Below are 25,285 nucleotides of genomic sequence, written 5' to 3'. Positions count from 1 at the left end.
TGTGAGAGAAGACATAGCACTTCCCCAGAGGTCCAGTCCAAGCAGGGAGAAGGCAGTCCATTAGTAACCAACTGAAAGCAATACAAGCCACTATCTTCTTGGTCACGTACAGTCAATGGAAGCTTGCTGTATACTTTGCACCAATGACGTATGCTCTCTTTCTGACTAGGTGCTGTTTGCAAGAAAGGGAATTTGTACTCTCAGGAGAGGGTAGCAAGGGCTTGTTACCATCAAGCCTTGTGACAGGGTAGCATATACACATAACTGTGAGTGTGTGTGAGGTGGGGAAGGTTGTTGTTGGGGTAATAAATTTGGGATTAGCAATAGTTATAGTGTGATTAGAAATGTATGGGCATTTGTTAGCATTCTGGAAGTGTCTGATATTGTGGTTTATGTGCTATATTGCTGATCCTGAATATTTAGTTTAATGGTTGCTGATTAATGATGTCATTAATAAATTGACTTCATTCATCCTGATTTGATTTAAACCAAGCTAAGTGAGCAATTTTTCCCTGTAAAATACCCTAAGAAGACTTCCACTATGCAGCTGGGATATAGGTATTCTTTCGTCATTGCCTTCAGCAGGCTGTTACCAGCTTTTGCTGTCTCCCTCTTGGCAGTTTTCTACTTACACATGAACAGAGTGTAATTAATGTGAATATAAGGTTCCAAAACTGTTGTTTGGTTTCTTTTTATAATTGTCTTGTTTTGGATTTTAGTCTTCCAGACAACCTTCAAGGATTCAAGGATTAGCAAAGAAAGTAGTTCTTGAAAGCAACAATCTCAGCTAAATAGTTCTGGGTTTTTTTTTTGTTTTTTTTTTTTTAAATTATTATTTTTTACTTTTAAACATATTTCCCTACAACATATTTGTATGTTGTAGGGAAACAACATACAACATTCCTCTAACCTTTGTGGAACAGAAAGTTCTAATAAACAGTTCTACAGTATTAAATGCTATGTTATTTCCAACATTGCGACTGCTTTTAGACTTCTTTGAAGGTAAATAAAATTGTCCATTTCTGTGAACCACCTTCAGAATTTGTTTCAGTAATAAACAAGCACTGACAGTTAGTACTGCAGGACAAATGCACTGCAGGTTTGATTACAGATGAAGAAATTCCCTGGGTAGGCACAAAATGGGAAGCAAAGAAAAACCTGAGTCACTGTCCCTGCTTGCTTTTGTGTATTTCCACTTGATTTGCCTCTGATGTCTGGATTTCAGTTTGATCTGAGGCAGAGCAATCAAATACATGGATCGTAATTGTAATGGCAGATGGAGGACATCTGATCAAAATAAGCCAGGCAGGCCATCTGATAGTCTCTATTTTCAGGCCTAATATTAACACTGGATGAATAGGCTTACTATATATTTCCTACTGTTCTCCCAGGACTCCCAGTACTGTGCCATCCCACACAACAGTGTGATTACAGTAAACACCTTTTTAAAAGAGGTATGTCCAAATAATCTTTGGAAAGAATGATCTCTGGAGGAATAAGTTCCTTGCCTTAGTATAATGCAAAGCTTGATTAGGAAGATTGTACAATTGAAAAGCTTGGTTGTCAGCAGCTGACGTTATCCAAATCCATGTACCTTAATGTGGGCTAAGGTCTCACTGGTGAGAAGGAAGTGTGTGAATGAAACTCGGATTTCTTATGGTACTAGTACCACATGTGATAAGTAAGCAAAGACTAAAATCATTTACAAGGGGGAAACCTGCACCACAGAGCATATTTTCATTCAGGTGAGTTTCAAAAACCCTAGTAATTAATCAACACGTACTTTATGTTTACACTCCATTAAGTGTAGCAGTAGTCAGTGCTTTTGTTTCATGTAGGCCCTGACATATTATTTGGTAGAAGCCTAATGTAAATCACTTAATGGTTCTTTTCTTTTCCTTTTTAAATTTCCAATGGAATTTCTAGTGAATAAATTAGTAAATTTATCATTTTCTCTATAATAGTGTCACACGGACAGTTTGATGAAATAGCTCATTACAGTCAATGAAGTGAAATATGAGTTCCATCAGCACATTTTCATCAAACAGAGTTATAGAAATTAGTTTGCTGTTATCAAGGACTGTGGAATACAAAAATAAAATTAAGCAAGCTATTAGAGGATAGATTTAGGGAAGGTCCCAATTGAGTTGGAGAACAACTGCCACTGTGAAAAACAGAGGACTGCTGTATGCTTAAATGAATTGTGAAGCATTGGTATTAATTGTTAATTATGTCCATTAGGGAGAAAATTAAATTTGGAACCACCTGAGTGTACATGAGTGAGTGTACACACCGTTCAACCAGGGAAGAATAGAAAGCAGGTACTTGCCATTCTTCAATCATTGTTGAAGTTTGAAACTGCACTGTACTGTCAGCAGCATTATTACTTCTATGATCCTAAAACAGGATCATTAACTTACAAGTAAGTCCTCTACCATGTAAGTTATTTTCTTCTCTCAGTGTTTTCCATAGTCAGAACTGAGAAAGTCAGGCTCTGTTGTGTGCTGCTTGTGAGAAGCAAGTACTCAAATCATGCCCTCATTGTGGGAGCAATTACCTCCTGCCAAACTGAGATGTTGGCAGACAGCACTTTCAGAATTATTTTTTATTTCAGCATCAGTCAATAATTTTGTTATTAAGAGTTATGTACTCAGTGCTTCTCATTCTTAAAATAGTACATCCAGTATTAAACTTCAGCTTTAGATCTTCACCTGACATTTAACATTTTGTTTTAATAAATTATTATTAGACTTTATTCTCTGTGTGCAGAGGGAAATACTTCAGCTGTTTCTATTTATTCATATTATTTTTGCATGCTATCCCTTTATAATTTTACTCCTTAACTAGATCGGGAATGAATTCCTGGTGTCTTGATAATAATATTATACAGACTAAACATTCCAGGCAGCGAAATACCAATTTCATATTACATTTTTGCAGGTATCATGTATGGTATATGAAAGTAGAGGAGGCAGCTTAAATCCTGCCAAGCTGAAACTTTAAGCAATTACCACAGTTACTAAAGCTTGGAGGCTGCCTGACTTTTTGTTGAGATGAGAACTGGCTCACTGTCATATTTACTTGAAGGTTATTGTCCTAAGTAAATTCAGTTTCACAATCATGACTCAGACTTTAATGAATTCTAATAGACTAAGCTGCCCGCCCTATTTAGAAGTTTGCATATGTAACATTCTCTCCTCCACTGAGTCATAGGACTTGCCTAATTTTGGAGACTAAAATTAAGTTTAATTTTGGGATGGCATTTCCCGAAAGGGAATTGAAGCTATAAATAATGGGAAGATGTAACCAGTAAAAGCTGTTTGCATTTTTATTGCTCTGTCATTTCTGTTATGTAATGGTTTAAAAGTGCTGAAACTCAGGCAGTTTTCTGATTGGAAAATATTGTATAGGCTGTCAATAGAACAAAATTTACCCAGGACTGAAAAGTCACTTGCTTACAAATGCAGGACAATACTTTGCAGTTTTTGCAGATCTCCTTTAGCTGCCCATAAAATACATACGCACCGCCATTTCTCAGATCTCATTCTGTTCTAACAATGGTCTGGAAAAGCAAGAGAGGATGCAAGAAATGTGGTACCAATGGTGTTCTTCCCCTATCAACCCACATCAATGGAAATGTTACTATGCATTTTAAAGAGTTCTCGTTCCATACTGGAAGGAAAGTATGGAAAGAGTCAAGACAGAGAGAGATTAAGATATGCAGTCCTTGAGTTAAGACATAATTCAGCATGAGATACAAATATTTCTATGTGTAAGCTCTTTTTCCATCCAACTTAGTGACAAATCTTTAGAAACAGCCTAGATGTCAAGTTCCAGCTCTTACTTCAAGATGTAAAAAGTCTGTTGCAAGTATACAAGCCTAGAAAAAAAATATTCCTTGCTTTTCTTGATATAAATATCATTGGTGGAGAAGACAGAGCATAGGACTGAGCATGAGGTGAAGGCTCAGGCAGAGAAGCCTTCCTGCAGTAGTCATGTGTGACCTTTAGGTAGGTATAAGTCAGTAGCTGAATCATTTTGCTGTTGTTGCAGTGATTACCACCTCAGAACCCTGTCCCTGGAGGTGGACACAGGGAAGTCTTCTAGCCCAGTCTGTCACCCTCACTTGTGCAGAAACACTCGTATAATTTTTCAGTGTCTCCTGTTTCCATTTAACATGAGAAAAAGCCAATGACTTTCTCTGTGTGAGGAGATATAAAGAGAATATAGATAATGTATGTAAGCAAAACGCAATTTAGAGTTGAAAAAATCTGAGAATATCTGGCAAATTCACATTCTTGTCCCTATTAAAGCTGCTGGTGTCATGGATCTGCATTATAGTTCCCTGAAGGTTACTGTAATGAACAAATTTAGATTCAATTATTCAAAGTGCTGGAATTCTGCCTGTACAATTTTCATTTTACTAATGGGCTGGACAGATTCTGATTTTTCTCAAACAGTTCACAAATGAAACTTAACATCATGTTGCTAACTGCTTTTTTAATATTTCCCATAAGTAAAGCAAAATATAAATTTTAAATGCAGAAAAATGAGAAAGTCATCTTAATAGATTTGCATTTATGTCATCTGCATGACTGGCAGGTTATGAGTTAATCTGATTTACTGTCATTACCTTCAGTTAGCTGAGCTCTGGTTAGTGAATCACATGTGATCATGGAGACAGACAAGAAAGCAGAAATTGTAATGCTAAACTAATGTGCATCTCACACATCTCCCTATATCAAAACACAGAATGCAAGGCAAGACTGTATCATAATTTTACACTCCTATCTCATGGTTATTAATGGCTTTGCAGACTTTGACAGAGAAAAGAGGGCCCAAATGTCATGCTCTGTGTCACAACCCTGGACATTGTACTCAGCCAATCTTTTTTTTTTTTCAGCTCAAACTCCCCACCAGGTCAGGGGAACTTTAAATGTCTAGAGAAGGATGTCTGAACTCGTCTTCAGTTTAGTCTCAATTTACAGTTTCATTCTTGCATCTTTCAGACTGTTCTGTATTCATCCTCTGTGACAGAATATCTGAAAACCTGTCACTACACTGAAATCTTAACAGACTTTAAACCTTGATCCTGCAAATGCTGCAGTATGTGATTTGAGTTCAGTAAGATCTCCTCTGGATAAATTCATTTGATCGCTGCAGCAGTGTGTCAGGACCTGGTATTAGTTGTTGAGGCAAGTACTTCCTAACATATCAAGCGTGTTAAGGCCCTAGTAAAACTAAAAAGTAACCTTTTTTAAGACCTGCAGTAAATTGTTGAAGTCTTTCTGACTTAATCCCTCAGGTATTAGGCAAACAGTTATAAATTAGAATTTGAGGAGGAATCTGAATGTTGAAAGTTAGAGAAAATGTTCATAAAGTAGGAACAGTAAAATTAGAATAATAAAACAAATCCAAAAAATTAAGTAGGAAAATTAAATAGTAAGAGCTCATTTTTCCCTCTCTGCTGTTCTAGTAAAGTGTCTAACACTACGTTCGCTTTAATGATATTTTTGTATGTTTTTGTGCTGCAAAAAAGTTCTTTGCTGTGTGCCCTTACTTCTTGTCAGAATAGAGTCCTAAATCAACACATGATAAATTGAAGCATGTCAAGATCTGCTACACTGGTGGATCATGATGAGGCTAGAAGAGGAAGCTGAATTTCTAGAGCCCCCTGCTAGCCATGTCTGGAATGTGCCTGCTCTTCCTCTGTATACTTTCTGGTTCTGGAAAACAGAGTTGTTGTGAGACTGCGCTAAATGGTAATTCAAATTATGAGACTGCGAATGTCTCCCTTTACTGGATCTTGTCCTTACCTTTAGCTTCTAGAGTGCATATGATATCTGTTAATTATGGTGCCTAGGACAGAGTGATATGAATGCTTTTGTTGAAGGGGACTGAAAAGATTTAGCGAGAACAGGCACTATTCTCATTTACCACACCTGTGTAAAACTTAAAGGTTGTTATACTTACAAACCACGTGTAGTGAACTCCAGGGGGAGGACCTGTTTGGGTGCTTATATTGTGCATGTTTAAAGCAAGCCACAGTATTTTTGTGGAATTTGTGATGCAGTCACATGAGACTGGTTTACAGCTATCATGGATATCCTATCATGGACCTATCATTTAAAAGTAATCCTTCTGGAATTATATATAAAAACATGGCTTCTGTCTGAGCTGAATATTATCTGGTATGGTTTGGGAAATGTCTCCATCAGAAAAAAAGTTTGAGTGTGGTTTGTTACAATAATAAGATTCAAGCCTGCAAATGAAATCTAGCAGATTTTCCATAGGTTCTCCAGGACATTTCACCACAACTGTCTTCCCAAACGGCTGCTTTCCTCACTCTCAGAAAAAAATATATAAAATATCTTTGAAATGAAATATCTCAAACGAAAGCTCATCAGACAAGCTTGCTGAAACAGAAGTTGATTTTTGTTTTATAGCAGCTACTGATTCCTCCAAAAAAACTCTTCCTTATGAGCTGAGCTTATGGTGAATTCCTTGCCATCGTTCTGTCAAGGTTGAAAAGTAAGTTTTTTAACTAAAAAAAGTCCAGTTGCTCCACTTTGCAAAACAGACTTCAACTTTGATGGCAGAACTATCAGTAAACTGGTCCCATTCTATATATAAAATTGCCTTTTCAGAAAATCTGAAGCAGTTTTATGCCCATAATCTCAACTGATGTTCCTAATTTATTTTTTATGTTCAGATTGTATTTATTTTCTTTAATTGAAGGCAAGTATTTTTAAGCTCTTTATGATAAGGCACTACAATTAAGGATCGAAGATTAGGGCTTTTAGTTAAGTATCAGTAAGCAGATCAGAAAGAATCTGGAAAGATCAGATTACTTAACCAGAAGTTCTCTTGTTGTTTTCTTTCTCTTTTTAAGTAGTCTTTTAAGAATTAGTTCATCACTGTTTTTCATTTCATAGGCAAATATAATGATTAGTGTGCAATATATTTGTGCAGAAATGGTTGTGTTTTTGCTAAGTGCATGAAGTGATGGAAGATTTACAAAACATTCATGGCCCAGTTACACAGATTCACAGATTACAGATACACAGATACACAGATCGTGTAAGGTTCAGTACAGACTTTTAGTCTTTGTTTTAACTCACTATGGAAGTAAGTGAATTTAAATTTTTATGTTTTGGCTTTATTTTTAATGGTAGTCAAAATATCTTAGTTTACATTGCCAAGCTATATGTGAAAAAGAAATGAGAAATAATAGTAACATACATTAACTTCTTTTTTTTTTTTTTTTTTTTTTTTTTTTCACAACTAAATATGAAGAAACCTGGAAAGATAGAAAAGTTTAGGTTGGAAGGGTCCTCTGGAGATCACCTAGTACTAGTTCCTACTGAAGGAGGACATTGGACTAGGTTGTCCAGGGCCCTGTCAAGGCAAATATTGAAAGTTTCCAGTAGCATTCTCTTTGGACAATCCTTTCCAGTGTTTAACTATTCAATAGTAAAAAAAAAAGATCGTGGAATTTCCCAGGTTGGTTTTGTTGCTTTTTGTTTTGTCACTTCTTCCTTCTAAAGACAATCCTCTATCTGCTCTATAATTACCTTTTAGGCATTGAAGGGCTGATTTATACTGGTACTGTTCCAGTCTCATTCGAGCTGTCAGATTTTTGTTTAGTCATCTGGTATATTTTTATTTAATATAAATACTTCAGATTAGTAAAATTGCAGTGCTCACTAAAAACAAAACTATCAAATGGACGGGAGAGTTATTTACCTCTCTATATATATGGGTGTAATTTATTTGCTGCAGTAGGAAGTAAAAATTCAAGCAAGTAGAAAGATATTCTCCACTGCAGCATCAGCTCTCCACAGAGAAAAGGCAAAATTCACCGTAAGATACTCTTGCGTCCACCTCTGAATTTATAAAAAATTAAAGTTCATTGAAATTGTTCTTGCAGATGCAATGGCTTGACAAGTGGCTCTGGCTTAATGCTGCCCATGTCACTTTGCATTAGAAAATACAGTGTGACTGACATGAATGATATAAAATGTCAAGTGAGACATTTGTCCAAAATGGTATTTTTCTCTGTTTAAATGTAGTGAAGGGAATTGTGGCTTAAAAATAATCCAGGTGGCCTGGGTTTTAGATTCCCCACCATGTTGTTTTTGTTGTTGTTGTTGTTTTTTTGGTTTTTTTTTTTTGTTTGTTTTTTGGTTTTTTTTTTTAATTATCTGGAAATATTTGCTTCTTAATAGTTACAAACGTTTTCTGAAAAACGTTTTTTTTCTAGAGATATTTCTGAATATGTATACTGACAAACTCTTCTAGCACTTATCAGGAACAGTCTTCCTGGGAAGGCACTTATTAAGGGGATCTTCACTTACTTTTGCTTTGTGTAGACCTGAAATACCACTCCTCTGCCCCAAAGATAACAATTACTGCATTCCCAATGCAGCACCACAGATAGTCTCCACCTTATTCTCATACAGAAATTCAAAAGAAAGCAGGAGAAGTGTGAAGATGTCTTTTTTCCCATTTTTCTCTTTCATACCTACTATTCCCATGTGCATGAATGCCTCCAACATGAAAGATGTGATAAATAACAGACCTTCTATCTCTTTCACTGGGGTTGTCTGTATAAGCCTTTGGACCAATTCCAGCTGTGTAAGGAGATGTGGACACACAGCAAATGACAGCTCTGGTCTTACATGGCATTGTGGTCATAGTTTACAACATCATATCACAATCTTGTGAAGTGTATTTTTCTCTATGTAGAAAAACTCTGTTCTATACCTCTTAGTATAAAGTTTCATTGTTGCTGTTGTTTAATAAAAATATATGGAATCATAGAATATCCTGAGGGACCCACAAAGATCATCAAGTCCAAAACTTTAAATCCAAAATTATCTTATGTACCCCAGGATACCATTGGCCTTCTTGGCCATAAGGACACACTGTCAACCTGTTCTCTACAAAGACATCCAGATCCTTCTCTTCAGATCTTCAGATCCTTTCCAGCAGGTTATCCTCTAACCTTTACTGATGTATGTGGTTATTCCTCCCCATGTGCAAGACTCTACACTTGTTCTTGTTAAACCTCATCTGGTTCCTCCCTGCCCAAGTCTCCTGTCTGTCCGAGTCTTGTTGAATGGCAGCACAGCCTTCCACTCTGTCAGTGGCTCCTCCCAGCTTTCTATCATCAGCAAACTTGCTGAGGGTGGACTCTCTCCCTTCATCCAGACCCAGCACCGGTCCTTGGGGAACACTTATAGTTACAAGCCTCCAACCACACTATTACCACTGATGACAACCCTCTGAGCTCTGCCAGTCAGCCAGTTTTCAATCCACCTCGACATCCACTTATCTATCCCTTTTTTATTTTTATAACAGGGATGTTGTGGGAGTTAGTGTCAAATGCCTTGCTGAAGCCAAGTTAGACAGCATCCATTGCTCTCTCCCTGTGATGACACAGGAGGCTACCAGGTTGTTCAAGCATGATTTCCCCTTGTTGAATCCGTGTGGACTACTCCTGATAAACTTCTTCTCTTCCAGTTGCTGGAGAAGGTATCTAGAATAAATTGTTCCATCACCTTTCCAGGGATGGAGGTGAGATTGACTGGCCTGTAGTTTTCTGGATCCTCTTTCTTGCCTTTTTTGAAAACTTGAGTGTATTATGCACTGCATCATCAAGCTGGATTGTATCAGTCATAAATAGCATTACAGACCATGGTAATAGCCAGCATGTTTCAGCAAGGACTGTGTGGCAAGAGTGATAAAATGAGGAAATACTAAACTTTTACACTTCATGCCACAACCATAAATCTTTTAAGGGCAAAAACATAACATTTACACAATCTGCCGTATGGATTAACTTGTAAGATAGGATATTTAGGGAGGCAAAAATTAAATGATTTTTCTTTTAACATGTGAATGTAGGCTGTTGCTAATAACTTTATGGAAAGATTGCAAATATTTTTAGTACTAGAGCAAAGCCCTTGTGTGCTGGGCTGCAATATCTTCATTCTGCATGAACGTATTTTGAAATAAGAGATTGTAGGATGGTTAAGGGGGTGGCAGTGAAGAGCTTATTTAGGGAAAGAGGAGGAAAAAATGAGTAATGTACATTCTCTTGCAGAATCAGCTTGCCTCTAAATCCTACACTGAAAACAGCTGTTTGTCAGCTAAAACAGTTCAAGAAATTAAAAAGTGCTTATGCAGTCAGATTCATCACCTCATAATAACTGTTCACTAACCATGAACAAAAAAGAGAAAGTTGATGAAAAACATCAATAAATTCTTCAACCATTACAGATGTTGAATAATTGTATGTATTTGCAGCAAGTGTTCTTGTGACCTTTATAGAATGGATTGAGTCATTTTTTCATAGAATGTCAGAGTGCTCTCTTAAAAGAGGAAATGACATATTTCCAACCTGCCCCACCTTCTGAGTTATGAGGCAGCGTATCATTGCACTGGGAACAACAAATATATACGTATATACATAATACAAGTACAAATCCTATTTGTTATGAGCCTCTTATGGAAAATAGATCTTCCTTAAATATTAGCAATAGGGTTCTGTAGACCTAGTTTTATCTTTGATTTTGCACTTGACTTAGTCCTTATTTTTCAGCAATTAATTTAATTTCTGTGTTCAGATGTTTACAGACATACTGTTTGATCATCCCTCAGCATAGTTCAAACCTATTTGTGTGACCATCTTCGACTGCTGCAGAGCATCCTGTTTGCAGTGTGCTCCTCATTTTTTTTGGACCACGTATACACTACAGCAATAGTAATCATACATTACTATTTCTGTCTTTGCCTAAAGGACAGGCATAGGCTTAAGGTATACATATTAAGCTTATGCATGAAAAAGAAGGGACTTCTTTTGACATTGTGAATATAATTCTGAATTACATGTGAAAGATGAGGAACATGCAGAAAGATGAATAAAGAAGGAAGGAGCTTAAGAGCTCAGACATATGAGTTGTTCACTGGCTCAACCAGTACCAATGCATCAGCTGAGCTTCAGCAGCTGACCATAGTCGTGCAATTTTGACAGTGAAGAGGTGAAGGCTTTTCTTTGTTTTTTAGTGTTCTTTCTGAAAATATTATTCAATCAAGACAATATTTTTGACAAAGTTGGAATATTTGACTCAAAAATTGAAATAGCAAAGAATAAAAATACCCTAATCTACTTTGGTTAAAATTAAAACTTAAAATATGTTTTAAATTCAAATAACCTGTTTGTCAAACAAGTTTATCATGCTAATAGAGACAATGAAGTATGTGTATACTGTGGAAAAATAAATGAAGCAATTTTGACCTAAACAAATGCAATTTTCTCTAACATCAGTCTAAGGAAATATGCTTTCACGGAAACAAAAGGATAAATAGGAGGTATACAGTGGTTTGCCTCTGACAGTAACTTTAGCAACTCAATCTGAAGCAATATGAATTATTTAGATGTCTGCAGAATCAGGCCAATATTAAGTGGTGATTAATACATATTTCATGTTATATCCTGGAAGATGAGAGTGTAGTTCTTCACTTTGAAAAGTAAGGACTGACCATCTGAAAACAAAGCCTCCTCACAGTTCTGTTTTGTTCATATTTTCTTCTGACTTTTCTGTATTTTGCCTTTTATTTTCTTTTAATGGTACATGGTTTTCATTTACTTTGAAAAAATTAAAATATCATCAAAGAGGAGAAATAATGGAGAAAAGAAAGATGATGTATAAGGAAAAAGTTTAGTTTTGAAAATTCATGGTAGACATTGTTTTTGTCTCAGCTGAAAGCACTTTGTGATGAAATGCACAATGTTCTCTACAAAACTTTATGCAACTTCTGAAAGTAAGTAAAGCAACTTGCTGTTTTCTAAGAGATCTGCTGATGCATACCTGTCAGTATAGTAACTTAGAAGAAACATGAGAGTTAGTTCCATATTATCATTGATTTTTTTTATGTGGTTTATCCTGGTACAGTTTAAGTGAATTTAAATGCAGGTAGTGGATAATATTTGTAGGGGAAAAAAATCAAGAGTAAAGTTTGTGTGCTTCCTCAGCTGCTGTTGGTAGAGTAGCTGAAATGCTTCCTTGTAAGCGTAGGATATACCTTCAGAAAACAAAACAAAGCAAAACAAAACTCTTTTTTTTTTCATGATTGGACAAAGACAAGAAACTGATTCAGTGATAAAGCGTATTTTCCTTCTTAGAGCATTCTAAGTGTTGTTAGCTATTTATATGGGTAATATGTATAAACCTTTAATGGGTGGGAAATTTTTTTTTCACTTGAGAGAGTTTTTCAGAAGCTAAACAAGCTTTAAATTAATTTTGGAGATACAATCTTGCAATCTTTCACTTAGGAGTAGAATTACTCTTTTTTATTTTAAACACAATTTTCAAAATATCAAGCATGTAAACTCAAATGTCACTGGACTTGCTTTGAAATTAGGGAAAGATTTGTAAAAACAGTGTGAAATTGCATTGTTGATCACTTCTGTAAATGAGAATGAAATTTTTGTACTTAGCTTGGTAACGATTTGAACAATGTTTTAATCCTGGTCTAATTCTGGACTCTACCTGAACTCTCTCCAGCACTTATTTCTTCCTGAGTCAGGTGGATCAATTTTTCCCATTTGGGTCTGAGGAAGAACTGTTCCCTTCCCCTTCCCCTTCCCCGTCCCCGTGCCCTTCCCCCTCCCCCTCCCCTTCCCCTTCCCCCTTCCCCTCTCTCTCTCTCTCTCTCTCTCTCTCTCTCTCTCTCTCTTTTTTTCTTTTCTTTTTTTTTCTTTGGTGGGAGTATGGTCTTACTGGAAGACTTATTGAGTAGGCAGCTACATGTAGGGTGCAAGTCCAGAAGTGCCATTTCTGTGTGGTGTTCCAAAGAGATACGGTTTCTGATTAGAATGATGTGCATATTTTTTCTCTTGGTGCTTCTAAGTTTCCAGTGAAAATCATTTCACCAGTGTCTCAAGCTAGAAGTAGGCCTGTGGGTGGTTCTTACACTTGATAAGAGAGTAATTGTCCCTATATGTGAGGTAACACTTCTAGGATTGCCCAAAGAAGTAAGTGACTTTGCTTTTCTGGAGTAAATAAATAAATAAAATCTCTGATTAGTTTTAAGCTGGGTGCAACACAAGTTCACAATATATTTGGCTTTCTCAGCGTCTGATTTGCAATTTTTATGCAGGCCTAGAATACTGAGAGATACTTTGTGCCAATACCAAAAAACAGATCTGTGAATGAGAGAGATTTATGCCCAGTATGGAGTGACTAATTTCTACAGTCTTTCCAAGATTAATTTCACACTTCATAATTTCTTGTGGAAGAGTTGTCCAGAAAAGGTTGAATTGATACAGTGGGAATAAGCTGCTAGGTTGAATAGCAACTCTGTTCTTAGTCTGGACAAAAATAAACCAGCACTTTCTTTTCTGAGTTCTACAGTTCTGTGTTTAACTCCCTATGAAATAAATTGGGACCAAAGCTGGCCCCTTTGGCGTTTTTGTTTAGAAGTTTTGCACCTTCCCATGTTAAAATAGAAAAATAAAAAGGGGGCAAGAGTCCACCAGCTGAAATGCTGCCATTGACTTCTCAGTTGTCATCTTGCTTCAAAATAAAACCTCTACTAAAAAAATGGAAATACCTTGTATGCTAACACAGGAAGAATGTACTTTCAATATTAAAACTGCATGAAAGACATCTGTTCCTTTTATTACCAGCTTGGTTATCTGATCCACCATTCACATTCACTTACTCCCCCACTGCTATCATTTTGCCCTGATTTTCACAGCTATCACACCTGGCTAATGTTGTGATTTCTGTTAGAAATTTAATCATGGTGAGGGACTGGGAAATAGTTGGCGAATGGGTCAGGCACAATTATTCTGGTGTCTCTTGATGACCATATTAAACTTCTACCAACAGCAGTCAAATCAACAGGCTACTCTCCATTTGCTGGCATAACAGAATGGGAGAACAATAGACAAAATAGATTTAAAAAGTTTGTCTGAATTGACCATGCAGGAGACTGATGAAGGAAAGAGCTAAGAGTGGTGCCACGAAGCATGAAGATTTTTTCAGCTTTCAAAATGTGATCCAAAGAATTCGTGCAAGACGAACATGACTGTATTTTTCCATGAGTGGGTTCCTGAGAAGGTAATCTGCTCACATCCAGTGGAGAGGACATGCAAAAGGCAGGGCAATATAAGGACTAACTGTGGAGAATACTCTTCCATGATTATAAGTGAAGGTGGATACTGAATTTCTTCCTCAGTCTCCTTGTTCTGTATCACTTTTTCTTATCGAGCACCGAGGATAACTAACTGTTCAAAGGCCAACGCAATCATGCCGTGATTCCCAGGCTGGTTCTGCACAATCGAGCTTAGACCTGAGGCAATACAGCTATATTAATCTATATTAATACAGCACTTTGCCCCAGCTAATTAACTGTGAGCTAGCTCACATTTCTCAAAATAGTATGGTAAGGAATCTGAATATTTACTTGGCAGGAAGAAGATAGGATATTGAAGGTCCATAGACCCACTTTTCTCCTCCTGTTAGCACCATCCAATTTGCAAACCTTTTCCTGAGCACCTGACACAGCTGCTTAGCCCAATTTGTTCACTTGGAAACTGTGAGAATAAGGTTTCAGTAACACTGTATGAACAGTGAGCTAGAGACAGTTCGCAATGTAGACAGACACAAAGCATATGGATAGGCAAAACAGATGGTGTGTGAGGGAGGAGGAGAGAACAGAAGTGCAGAATAGTGAACAGATTCCCTCCCAGTTGTCCTAGTCTAGTACAACTAGAATAGGGTCAAAATAAAAAGTCCAAATTGCTTGGCCTGAAAACCAGGGTCTTATCAGTATTGCCTTAAGTCAGGGATGATTTTTTTATTCCTTTAACTCATCTGCTCACTTTGAGTATAGCTATTACCTTCCAGATAATTTGAACTGGAGTTTGTCTTTATGTCCAAACAGTTTAGAGATTTTCTAATCACACTGGTTCTCATCAGGAAAGGTCAGGAGGAATGACATTTTTCACAGTCAGTCTACTTTAAAACCTGGCTATGTTTCATGCATAACAACAACAACAATTTGCATTTATATAGCACCTTCCATCCCTTAGGATCTCAGAATGCTTTATAAACTATGTGTGAGAATAACTTCACTGAAATAACAGTTAAAAGTCCCCCTTGAAACCTCTCTGACTGTGAGATACTCTGAAGCTCTTACAGAGGAGTCAGCAGATGAGCATTGCTACACAACCCATAGAGAAATGCATTGAGAAGGTACTGTTGTCAGATGAAAATGGTAGATGAAGGGAAAGTGGAGTCAAACTGAATATCAGAAAATTTGGTGTTGAGCTGATACTACTGCTACAAAAACATAAGTGTAGAAATTTCAAGATCACCAGTAGTCAGGCTTTGTTTTTATGCCTCTTCTGCAGGACAACCTGCTCTGACAGTGCAACTCAGTACTGAGGTGTCTCAGAGTGAACAGATCTGTGTACTTCTTGTTTACACTAGCCTGAGTTACTCCTTACTAACTTAGATGTTTGTCAGTAAGTTACATCTGGCAGTATTTCTATTTATATAACATGTGACCCTGATCCTGCTTCAATCAGGTTGTATATTGCCTTCTCCTGAAAAAAAAACAACAAAAAAACACAACCAAACTTCTATATATTCTGCTTGTTTAGACAGCAGTGATAAAGGAACTTTATTAGTACAAACGGAGATGAAAATGATATCTGACTGAAGTTTGAGGATTGTGGAGGAAATTCATTTAAGTGGGTTTGACATAATCACATGAAAGCTTGTATGTTGGTCTCATGACTAAATTCATCACTTCAGTTACTGAAAAGTAATTTCCACACATCACCACATTGTCCTTTGGAAGTGTCTAGCAGTGGCAGAACAAAGAATGCAGTGACAGAGAGGCTTTGTAGCAGCTGTACTTGTCTCAATGTTTTCTAAGGTGAGCTTGAGGTTATATTCATTTTTTGTTGCTGAGTCATAGGAAAAAAATATTTTAGAGAACTCTTTGCCACAGGGTGTGGCATAAGATAAAGGTTCATGTTTATCCCTAGAGTAAATAAGCATGCCAAAGGGTGTAAGAAGTCAAACAAATATAAAGAATATAAAAAAATTTAGAAATACATGCTGCTTCTGCTTCAGAAGGTTCCTTGAGCTACATATCATAGATGGGTGAGGGAGTGCTTGGAAGGGTTAGGAAGGCTAAAAATCTGTGCTGTTCTCATCCTCCTTCTTTGATATAGCTGCTGCTCAGCTAGACACAGGGTGCTGGACCACTCGAACCACTGGAGTGGACAAGTGCATTTTCCCTCAGTCACTGGATTTCCAGTTGCTCAGAAAAACATTCCAGTCTGTCAGATTTACAGGTGTATTTTAAGAAAAAAGGAAAAATAATTTTTTGTATGATTGAAAGATGAAGAATTCTCAATATCCTGATCTAACTGCAGCATGGTCCCTCATGCTTACTTTCTTGGAGGTAAGCTGAATTGAATGTCAGTTATGGATGGTGCAAGATCCTCCTGCACCAAGCACTGAACAAAAGCCATGGGTGGAGCAGGAGGAGTGAGTGTCTCCAGGCTGCATCATGACCCAGAAAGAACCTCTGCTCTAGATCTGGCTGTGAAATGGAGGAAGAGCCCCCATATAAACCAGTGTTTTAGAATGTGATTAGGAAGAAACTTCCCTTTGGCTCCATTGCTGCCTACTCAAGGGATCTAAATGCTCAGCCTAGCTCAAAGAACACCTTGGGGCAAAACCTTGTTTCTGGTTCTTGGACTTGGTGGTACAGAGATCTGGATTTCTCTAGGTTTGGAGGTATTTAGAGTTTTTGTTCATGATGAAATTCTCTATATCAGCATCCTTTCTCCCCTTTGTCTCTCTGATTAACAAACTGAGCCTATGGGGCCCCCAGAGCTCTCTGTGGCTGTTTTATTCATAGCTTTAGCCCCTTTCCCAGTGCAACAGCTTCATCAAATATTTTTCAAGGACAACTTTTCTCCCTAAAGGTTTGCTCAGCAGCAATGACTGTCTCATCTAGGGAATCTATTCTGATTAATTTGACTTTAGCTTTCTTACTGCTCCAGTGGAATCTGAATTTGTCAAGGACTTAAGTATATATACACACACCAGGGAAGTTCTACAAAAAGCTGAAGCACAATGAGCTGCCTCCTAATTTTATTAAGAGATTCATTCTTTGGAAATGGACTGCTGTTATCAGTCTGACCAGACCTGAATGCAGTAAAAATTAAGCTTGAAGCTCCAAACTGTCTGTTTTCTGACACTACTAAAGAACATTCAGTCTCACTTGTTATTGTAGGATGATTTTTAGGGTGGAAGTGCGAGGCAGAGCAGGTGGGTGGCCAGTAGGGGGCTGCCAGCTCCTAGGAACCGGCAGAAAGCTGGGGTTGGTGAGTTAGGAATGTGCCGTGCACGGCAGTCCGTGGTGAATTTATAACCCCCAAAGAAAATAAATTAATCTGACGTTCAGCTGTGGTCTCCCTGCTTCTCTCCACATAGTGAACGCATGTTTCATTAGCAGTGTGTTTTAAGAGTTTGTGAAACATAAAAAGGGAGGTAAAGGTAAACCTAGACGCCTTCTTCCCACGTGTGGAATTAGAATTAAACGGTTTGAGTTAACTATAGTGCTTACAGGAGTCTTTGTGAAATTCTTGAGCTGCTTGTGAGAAGAAATTCTCCTATCACTCCCTATATGGGAAACTGGTACAGAGCCCTTGGTAAGACATTTGGAGGAGGTGGCTATAAATGAACTTTTCCTCACCCCCTCATATTCTCTGCCTGTAGTTATATGCCTGACCACACAGTGTGCTCCAGCTGGCAGCGTGGTTCAGATTCAGCCTGTGGGATACTTTTGCCTAGCCAGCTGCCTTCATCATAAAAGCTGTTAAAGTACTGTGCAGTTGCTCCACGGGCTAGTACCTTCATCTGATCCTACCATGTTAAGAGCTTACTGCCTTGAGCTGCCATTCAATCCACGTAGAACTGAAAGCACCCTTTGCACAATGCCTGACGGTGTCCAAGCTTGGAAATGTGAAGTGCTGCCAGTGAATCTCAGGATTCTCAGCTGTAATTAGAACAATTCCTTGAAAGTGGGCCAGTTCCTCAGAGCTCAGGACATCTGAGCATCTGTGATATTATCCCTCATGGTTAGTATAGGAGGACAGATGATTTTCCCAATGTTCTGATCTACAGAGCTTTTGTCATTTACCATTTGGATTTTTTCCCTCCCCTTTGTTTGGGAGTTGCCTGTAGATCTGGATTCCCCCCAAGGACTTGTTCTGATTCCCAAAGGAACACTAGAGATGGGGGTGACATGCCTTTTAGGTCACTTGATGCTTTTGGTATTAGCACTTTATACTGCAGGCACGAAACTCATAAGAATGGATTCCAGCTACTATGGAGCATGCAGACAGAAGCTATACGGAGAAGCAGACTCCAGATGCTTGTCTGTATGGTGCATGACCTTCCCTTAGTTGTTCAAGGGCAGCATGAAAGGTGGATGCATCTGAAAGCATTAACATTCCTCCATACCTTCTGAATAAATTTGCTATTTTATAGGAGTTAATTTTGTTTGAATTTCTTCCTGTTGTTTCCTTTCCTAGTCCCCAGCACTTAGGAGGTCAGCAGAAAGGTACAACTTGCCTAATATTTATTCAGTGATTTTTTTCAAACAAGTAATAGACTCTTCATACATCTCACATTTAACCCCTTACTTTGGATAGACTATTCCTTCTATACTTGAAGATAATTCACTGTTAGTGTACTCTCACTCTGCTTGTGACACTGGATTTAGAGAAAATTATCCACCTGAAAATTATTTAAGATACTGTTTGTATTTTTTTTACAGTATACATATTGTATTTCTCACAGAGGTATAATTTTAAAAACAATTTGATCTGTGTTAACATATCTAAAATAAATGCCTAACAGATGTCTAAACCAGAGGATTGGTAGATTAAACACAGGTTACTCCTAAAGGAGTAAAATAATCAAATTATTACTTCTCTCCAGGCTAGTTTTATTATTTTTACGCTATTTTGTATTGTTTAAAAGTTGTATTCAGCAGCAATTACAAGCCAGAGCTGCGCCTTAGGTAATAAATATTCAACAGAATGTTGCTTAACATTTTTACCTTCCAATTTTTTGTGAGGAAGGAGTTTTTGGTTTACTTCTTGTTTAAACACAGAATTTTAGTAACTCTCCAGTCTGACACACGTTTGTCTCCACAAATTGTCTTGTGCGTTGGGAGAGAAGGACAGATTTCAGGCAACTTTATTCCAAGGTGTTCTTAGCTCTGAGTATCTGCTATGAAGATAAATCCTTTCAAGGCTTCCACTGTTTCCTGGGTGGAAACAATGGAAAGCGAAGTGGTAGGAGAGATTTAGCTTTGCCACATCTCTGGGGTTCCTTGTGAGAATAGGGCTCAGGTGCATGTGCTCACCACAGCCCATGTCTTCAGCAGGAGGAGACAACAGCCAGTTTCCAATACAAAAATATTTGCTAAATGGAACCCTGCAATGGGAATTCTCTTAACATTTCTTTGTCTAAAGAGACATGATAAAGCCACTTAATGTACCATACATGAGTTTCTATTCTTCTGTAGTGTGCTCTGGAGTGAGAACAGATATAGCAGAGGTAGAATTCCAAACACAAGTAGCATTTTTCACCAAAACATTTTTTTTTGCACAAATAAACAATGCATTTATCAAATACTGCAGTGAGAGGTGTATTAATTTATGTTCCAGAAAGAGAGAATGTAAATATTTCATTTACATATTTTTACTACAAATTTGGGTTTTGAAAGAATGCCTCAGTTAGGAATTTGACTTTTTAAAAACCAAATGAATACAAACACTGGAATTAAACACTTCCTGTTAAGCCTCCAAATGTTTTATCTTATTAATAACAGTTTGAAAGGGGCTCATGAGCAAAAAATAAAAAATATATATTTCTCTTATTTTAAGGTTGACCAACATTGGATTTTTTCATACAAAAAGAACTTGAAAATTAAGAGGAAAAAAGCTTGCAAACCATGCTGTTTTGGCTAGGAGAACTGCAATTTCTTCTCACAGCTTCCACCATCATTTTTAACCAGGCATGTGCTTTGGTTAGACATTATTGCAACCAAATGGTGCAGAAGTAAGAGTTAATGACATCATAATCATTTCTGGCATTGCCTGGAGAAAAAATGCTGTTCTCTGATATGTCCATCTGTATGACATCTAGCTAAGACCCAGGCAGAAAATGCTTGCTTCTGATGAGAGCATGTATGGATATAGCCAGGATATCTGTTTAAAAGCAGAGAAAGCTCCATTAGGAGCGTGCACTGTGCTAGCCAACAGATGGGTCACAATCCCCACTGATCGCAGTAAATCTATACTTAGACAGAGAAATATGGGAGTGTCTGTGTTGAGATGCAAATCTCAGAGAAACAGGCCCTGTGAAGGCAAACTATTAACATTTTTGACCTTTTGCAAATAGTTTGTTGTAAGCGTATATGTATATTATTAAAGCAGAGGTTGCCATCGCCTGATAACCTGTGCAGTTGTCCCTAAATGACATTGTGAGAGTTATCTACCTATAAAGCCAGTGGCTACTGTGTTCTGAGAAAAACTACTTTTAAAAGATCTCTAATCTGTCTTTTCTTTCTCCATTTTGATCTTCACTTTATTCTGAAAGTTTTATACTGACATCAGCAAATATCCAACAGATTTTTATCTTTAACATGCTATCAATGTTGAATATCTCAGTTCTGAAAAATTAATTTCAAACTTGTTGCTTTTGTTGCTTAGCTCTCATAGATAAGCACTCTTTTTAATAACTGTTGGATGCAGGTAAGCTCCTCTCTGTAATATTTTTGTAACAGCTGACTCTAGAAATATACAAACAGAAAACAGCCAGCTAATTCAGAGCCTGAGCATGAAACTGATTGTGTGCTGCACTATTCTTCGTCTCAAGTTTGTAACTTTTCTGTCTTCTGATTTTCTTTCCCTATATATTTCAGTTGTTTCAGAAGAATAGCCATACTCAAACTCCATATGTACCATTTACAGCATAGATAGCAGATAAAAAATTTGGAACTTAATTTGAAGAAAACTGTGGATGACTCTGCAAATAAAAGCAGAAAAGGCTATTGAATGAGGGTATATTCACTCTATGCTTTCAGGTAGACTTGATGATCTTTAAGGTTTTTTTCCAACCTGAATGATTCTATGATTTGATGAAAGGCTAAATGAAAGATTTCATCCATGTTGCATCTTCACAATATCCCTTCAGTCAGCACTTCTCAAGCTCTCAAACTTAAATGTTCTGGTAACTCGAAGCAGAGTTTGACACTTGAAATGTTTATATCTGCCTAGATCCATGCTGTGCACTAAACATTTGCTGCAGATCCTTGAACCACAGTTTGTACATAATCTGTGAAATTTCTCATACTAAACAGACTTCTTAGTTGCAGCTCCATGTATGTGTGGAACTGGTTGAGATTTTGTATAGACCTGTGGTGTTTTTTATCAGGTATACCTTAAACCCTAAGTAACCCTGTTGGCCCTTAAACAGTGAGTTCCTTACAGCACAGTGACAAACCAAGAAAATAATTATTTCCTGAGAATGTGACAGCATTCTTCTGAAGGTGTTAAAATTTTGGGACTGTGTGCCTGATGCATATTTGGACATTTTTCTCCAAGAAAGAATTATTGTTTTACTTCTGTAGGAAGAATTACAGAAAATTTTGGAGGAAGTACTTAAAGACTTCTGGTAATATGCAGCTAATATGCAGGAGTATATCCACTGGGAAATGAGTAGACATAAGGCTTTATGATTTTTTACCCTAAAGGGAGATGTTTTTTCATTCCCCCATGTGGTCATATGAACTATCTGAAGACAGGTAATTGAAGCTCAGGTAGCTAAAAGCCTCCATGATGTCATTCTTGTACTTTGACTATTTGCAAAGCACCTTGTCCCACTCATGCACCTAAGCTCACACTGCAGGATGCAAAGAAGTAAAGGAACCACCTTTTTTGTTACACCCTTCCTCTGCTTACAAGAGAAGAGAAAAAACCGTCAGTTCCAATGTCTGGGAAAACAAGGCAAGACTTGTCCTATAGAATGAAAACTCCATAGTCTTTTTTCTCTGTCTCCTTTTTTAACTAAACTCCAGGAGTGATTTCTCTAAGATTACAGAGAGCAACTCAGTCTGGAATACTAACAAATGGCACCTTGTTAATTAACTAAGCAATCGTCAACTTGATCGAATCTCTTTGAAGTTTTCCAGCAACTACGTGCACACAATATGCAAAGAGATTAGTAGTGGAGGAACACCAGTGTTGGCAGTAAGGTCAGCTTCTTGATCAATAATAACTCAGCCTGAGCAGACATTTAATCTAGAAGAAAGAGGTCATCTCCAATCAGATCTTTTAAAAAGATCGACCAACAAAATCTAATTACTGATTACTGAATATTTAGTCAAGCAGTGACCTGGTTTACTATTGTTTAATCATACATTATTAGATAATTCCTCCATTCAGCTTCAGCTTGTCAATTAGATTTTGTTCTAATTAATATTTTAACTGTTAAAGAAGACAGAGCATCATAGTGTATGTGAAACTGATTTCATAGAAACTTCAATATAGCCCAGGGGCAGCAAAGTCAAATCCATCACCTTACCCTAGGATTTGTCTCCTTATCATTCCAAACAAATGTGTAATCCTGTTCCTAAGGACAAAGACAATCCAGAGCTTCACAACATGAAGATATGTTACAACATTCCACTAGCTCATTCTTATGCTGGGAGGAAAGTTGAGAAGGAATGCACCTTTTCATAGATATGTCCAAGCAAAACATCACACGACCAACTCTGTCAGTGTTAACGATGAACAGATTGCAGTTTGCCTAGAACTCACATGAAATACAAGAAATCATATGTTCACATTCTGTTTGTATTATTGATATCTCGTCTAATTTGTAAGAGCTCTGTGTAAGGGGACTTATTCACACTGGGTAGCAATGAAACAGTCAGCAGACTGAATTAGTAAGAGAGAGAAATAAATAATTTTTAGCTCCAATGTCACCTTGCTGTTCCAATGCGACTTATCTCCCATAATCCCAACTGAGTAGGCAGTGGGATAGCATGCAAAGGATTTGAGATTCCCAAACACTTGTCTTCAGCACAAGCCATGGAGAACATCTGTATCTGTATGTCCAGAGTTAATGAGATTACCAGTCATCCAGGCTACACTCGTGTTGAAAAGAAAACACCAAAATGTTAAACCAACACATCCAGACATAACGTAAATGATTGGCTCAGAAGTGACTCAAAGAGGGAACGTGCATTTTAAGACCAAAATTACATCCAGAATTGTGAAAATGTGATCTGAATGTTGAATCTCTACCTCTGACATAGAGGATATGTGTTGGTTTTCTGGATAAGGGATTTTTCTTGTACTTATTTTGACAGCCACATCTGCCTTACCTGTGCAAGCTCCAGTATCCTGCTCTCAATCACACATCTAAGCAATATTATTCTTAGCCAAGTTTTGGAAGTAGTCACCTTCCACATAAATCAATGGCCACTATTGCTAAGTACAGACTATTGAGAGTGGACTAGAAAGTATCAGAGCACCCAGCCAGGATGAATCTTGATGCTTCCTGACAATGCTTGGGCTTTTAGATCTCATTAGTGGGCTGCACCTGATGCTGTGCCTTCACCAGACCCCTCAGTATGGAAGTGAAAGATGTGTGCCTGATAGAGCATGTTCAGAGGCTCCTGAGCCATAACCAGACTCAGACTGGTCTACAGCTTCATATGTTTTGCTCTGTGATATTTTTCATCTTCCTTGCCAGCTCTGCCTACGTAACTTGCACTTATTTCATTCTTACACTATGCTAGCGCTTGCTTATGGAACTCTGAGACTGAAAATGTGGGTTTTTGATTTTTATTTTTTTCCAAACATACCAACTGTTAATCATCAAATATATTATCTAATTCTGCAAAACTGTACCTCTGTGTCCTCGATCATCTCAGTTATAATAATACTTTATTTACATCAGCTTCCTCTTAAGGCAATAGTGACCCATTTCAGTTCTTAAAATTCATCAGTGTTCCATGAAATGCTGCACCAGGAGCTAAATTAGAATTTTCTTCTTCCTTTTAAAGGAAAAAATGAAAGCAAGAGAGAGGGAGAGAGAGAGATTAATTAGATCATGTTGAACTTGAATTGCCAATTAGTAACTAATTTTTTTTTGTCACTTTAAAGTCTTAATATCAGAGTACTTTTGTATTGTGATCATTTTTTATAAGGGAAAAATTTTCCTGCTTTCTATTTATTGGTCTCAGACTTGGTTTTGACACTGATATTCTCACTCAAATTTATGACCTTACGTAAGATGAATTGCTGCTTAATGTGCCCTCCAGTCAAGAGCTAAAATTAGCCAAATGTTTGTTTTAATACATATTTAAATACTTCAGTGTGGTTATTGAAAATGTTTGTTATGTTTTGATAAACAATGGATCAATGAGTGATTTAAATATTGATTATATATTTAATAACTAATCTTAGGAAGGACTTTAGTTTTCAGATGGAGTAACTGCTGTAAGTAGAGACAGTAAATCAGAATCGGATAAATTTATGTCCTAAGGTTTTCAACCAAGGCTTCCTTTTGGCTAAAATAAAAGCTAGGAGGAAAGGGAGGAGTTGAATGATACAAGCTCTGGGAAGTTGATTTTATTTTCACATAGATACCATAAACCTCATGTCGTGTCCGATGCCACCAAAAAGATTTCTACTGAAGCATTTTTCTTTTCTGTCATTCCATACTGTAAGCTTTTCTTCTTGTTGAGTTAATGCTTTCATTGCTTCATCCTCAGCAGTACTGAATCCTCAATTCTTAGTATAGCTAAAGGATGCTGTGGGTGCTCAGAAGGATGGTCGCTTTTGAAGTGCTGGATCAATTGGTTTCTGAGTATCATTACACTCCTGATTCATCATGACTTGATGTCAATAGCCTCCTGTGAAAAGGAAAAACAGCCCTTCTACTTATTTGGTGCTGAGCGCTCGATTTCCTTTTATATTTGTTGTATATCACAACAACACATTTCAGATATGATTGTGTAAGCAGAGAATATGTGATTTTTGCATGTGTGTTTGCATGTGCACTGAGTAGGAATTTTTCACTGAAATCACTTAGTTTACATTAAATTAAAATATTGGCAGGGAAAAATCTGCCTAGGCTTTAACCCTCTGTGCTGCTGTGCT

The sequence above is a fragment of the Lagopus leucura genome, unplaced genomic scaffold (assembly GCF_019238085.1).
Source record: "Lagopus leucura isolate 7727_CA_CO unplaced genomic scaffold, USGS_WTPT01 Super-Scaffold_100157, whole genome shotgun sequence".
Taxonomy (NCBI): domain Eukaryota; kingdom Metazoa; phylum Chordata; class Aves; order Galliformes; family Phasianidae; genus Lagopus; species Lagopus leucura.
Note: the sequence above shows the minus strand (reverse complement) of the source record.